We start from the raw sequence: 3,896 nt of genomic DNA, 5'->3' as shown, positions 1-3,896 counted from the left end.
GAACAAGAACAACGATTACGAAGTAAGATACATGTTGCATTAAAGAAGGAGCTTGAATTGGTAGCCGCATATAGTAAGAAAGCCAAAGAGGCTTTACAGTCACCACCATTGAATTGGTTATATTGGATTGAAGAACCAGACTTTTATACTGGCCCTTACTTACATTCACTTCCTTGTTATGTTTGTAAAAGGGATGTTGATAAGTGCTATGCTTGGATAGCTCTGCATTGTGCTGATTGTAATCAGATTTACTGGTACTCACAAAGATCAATAGGATTTTTATGGTGTAGACCTTGTTTTGGAAGATGGATTCGATATTCTTCCTGGTATAGAGCTCTTGAGCACAGTACTGGTCTGCCAGGAAGGTCAGGATTACAACTTTATGAGAGTACAGAACAAGTGGCCATAGCATATATGAGGTGGAAATTACAGCAAGTACTTAGAGAGCTTGAAATTACTACATCCTCCCGCATTATAGCAGCTCGCTGTAAAGCTGATTTGCCTTTAAACTTACCTCATGCTATACCTGTAAGCAAAGATGCAGATTTGGAATTAGACCAGTGCATTCAAAAATTGACACAGCCTTATAATAGACATTCTAACAAACCAGGGAAAAGACAACGAAGAAAGGAAAAACAGAGAAGGCAGAAAGAAAAATAAAGCTTGTTCCTATTATACTGCTCAATGCTGTATACTACTCAACAGCTACACAGGTCTTCAACTACTAAGAATCATAATGAAAAGGACCCAAATGTTTTGGGCTATGGTACGAGCGTACCAGCGCCCTATAGGATTAGAATTTGACGAAAGAATTCGTAAGTTATAAGAAAAGGGGGGAATGAAGCCATTCATTACAATGAACAGTAGTTTCTGAGAAAGAAAAGAATTAAAAGACCTGAGGAATAAAAGAATTAAAAGACACTCTATCAAGGGAAACACAGAAGTTAATAAATAACCTAAAATACATTGTTTGGGAAAACTTTGATTAGGTAAGTTAATAAATAATCTAAAATACACTCACAAAAGAAACTTTGGAATTAGAATATTTGAAGAAGCGAAAGTAGAAGCCAAAAAGTTAAGGTGACCTGCCAAGCCATCAGAATCAAGCCAAGTGCAACAGTGATTTCTGCCAAGTCATGGAAAAACATGCCAAGGATGACAGGAAAATGCCCAAATTAGGAGAAGCTTAAAATTTAACTAAGGAAGACCAAGAGTTCCTGGAAAACCCCGCCTATACTCCTGCCTGCTTATTAATATGCATATAATAAATGATGTAATCCTTGTTCAAAATTGTATAAAAACCTGCTTTTGCTGTACCTGATTTAGAAATCCACTTGGTGATTTCTCCAACGCGTTGTCAATAAATACCTCCTGCCTATAGACCTCAAATCTAGTCTCTGGGCAGCTTATTATCGCCTTTTGGGGCAAAATTCGGCATCACATGCTCGTGGGACGTCCTCGTGACACGTACATCCCCATTCCAGAGGTAAGCGACAGACCACCAAGCCGTCAGGCAGCGCCCGAGAGACCCGTACGGGTGAGACCCAAGCATCAACGGTGTTTTTGTGTGATTTTGCTGTTGGGGCTTGTTGCCAGAGGGCAAGCCAGCCCAGATCACTATCCCCATCGGCCATTCAGGTGGGTCATGCAACACCTTAGTAGTGACAAGGTGCTCAGAGAAATCACCACACCGAACACTCCATCCTTCGTGCTCCACATCACTGACCTGTTCCCAGGACAACCAAAGGTAGACCCTCATTCCCCACACGCCACACACATGTACCTATCCTACTGGTGCCCAGCTTCTAACCCTGGGAAAAGCTACTGCAACCACCCAGGGTGGGGACACTGTGGGCACTGGGGCTGCGAAACCATTGTCACAGATGCCAGACCGTCGGGGCCTGGGTGGGATCCACAAGAGCCCGACAAATTCTTACAGTTCACTTGGGCACCCACTGGTTGCAAAACACCCATCCTCATACCTGGAAACTTCCATCGATATCGCCATAAAATCCCCAGATTTCGGAAATGCACAGATTACAACATGACAGTTTTACAGCCTCATCACCCTAGCTGGGCAACAGGCAAAACATGGACAGTAGTCCTTCAAGGGTCAAAAGAAAAGGTGAACGTGCGAAGCATTAGGCTCCAACCGTCGGCACCCCGAGCGGTTGGACCCAACAAAGTGATTAAAAGTGTGCCGAAAGGGAGAAACGCGACCCGCCCCAAAGCCTTACCCACAAGGGTCGCTGATATCCTGACCGGCCATGTAGAAGCCTTTCAGGTAGACCGTTTAGCCGAGTCAGATTTAGACCCAATCCTTCGTATGTTAGAAGCTACCTTCCTATCCCTGAACGAATCTAACCCTAACCTAACCGAATCCTGCTGGCTTTGTTACGATGTCGAACCTCCCTTTTACGAAGGAGTTGCTCTAAACACTCCCTTCAGTTACTCCACAGCAGATGCACCCAACCAATGTAGATGGGACACCCCCCGCAAAGGAATCACCCTGAGTCAAGTCACAGGCCAGGGCAGATGCTTTGGCAATGCAACCCTAGCTAAGCAGAAAGGCAACGTCTGCACCGAAGTTGTCAAACCCAACAGGAAAAACAATAAGTGGGTAGTCCCATCCGCATCTGGGATGTGGGTTTGCCAGCGATCAGGAGTGAGTCCTTGTGTGTTCCTTGCCAAATTCGATGACTCTAACGACTTTTGTGTCCAAGTTCTGATTGTTCCTAGGGTCCTGTACCGCGCAGATGAAGAAGTATACCCCCTTTTTGAGGAACCCAGCCGGCTTCACAAAAGAGAAATAGTAACAGGTATAACTATCGCAATGCTGCTGGGCCTAGGAGCAGCCGGAACGGCCACGGGAGTCTCAGCCTTGGCGACCCAACACCAAGGACTGTCACAGCTGCAGGCAACAATCGACGAGGACCTGCAGAGGATCGAGAAATCCATCTCCTTTCTAGAGAAGTCAGTCTCCTCACTCTCAGAAGTAGTCTTGCAGAACAGGCGAGGTCTAGACCTCCTGTTCATGCAGCAAGGAGGCCTCTGTGCCGCCTTGAAGGAGGAGTGCTGCTTCTATGCAGACCACATGGGAGTCGTTAGAGACTCCATGGCGGAACTCCGAAACAGACTGGCTCAGAGACAGAAAGACAGGGAAGCCCAACAGGGTTGGTTTGAATCCTGGTTCAACCGATCACCATGGCTAACCACTCTGATTTCTACCCTAATAGGTCCATTGGCAATGCTACTTTTAGCTGTTACCTTCGGACCATGCCTGCTGAACAAGCTAGTCTCATTCATTCAGACCCGCCTGGAACGGGCCAACATCCTGTTCATAGGCCGACAACAACTCCTGTGAATTCAACCAGAGAACACTGCCAGTCACAAGATTTTCTACCCGAGTTTACCAAAGCTCTTTCTTTGTCAACAACCTCATACCTTGTCTCAGTACCTATGTATATGACTACCTCGTTCTTTTGTGAAAAAGGGGGGGGAGATGTAGTAGACAGGGAGAGGCGCTCGGAAAATCTCGCGATGTCACGGAAAGCAGCAGGATTCCTCTCCCCCAACTTCTAGTGATAAGGGATCACCCAAGAATGTAGTTCCCCCTAACATTAGTAACTTTTACTCCTTGCTAACCAATTACAGTAAGGTAAGACCCCCTGACGTAGAGAAAAAACTTGCAGAGTATAAAACCCGACGAGACGGGACAATAAAGGTCTTGAACCGTCCACCATACTGGTGCTAGCGTGTGTTCTTGGCCCAAGTGACCCTGGAGAGTTTGGGTTGCCGTGCCGTTTCCTCAGAACCAGGTCACCTCGCCTTGCATCAGAAGGCGACAGGGAACATGGCACTGAGTGGGTGAACCATATTCCCTACCATGCACCAGC

Source organism: Melozone crissalis, unplaced genomic scaffold (genome assembly GCF_028551555.1).
Source record: "Melozone crissalis strain CALT ecotype California unplaced genomic scaffold, PUWL_Pcris_2 ptg000082l_1, whole genome shotgun sequence".
NCBI lineage: Eukaryota > Metazoa > Chordata > Aves > Passeriformes > Passerellidae > Melozone > Melozone crissalis.
Note: the sequence above shows the minus strand (reverse complement) of the source record.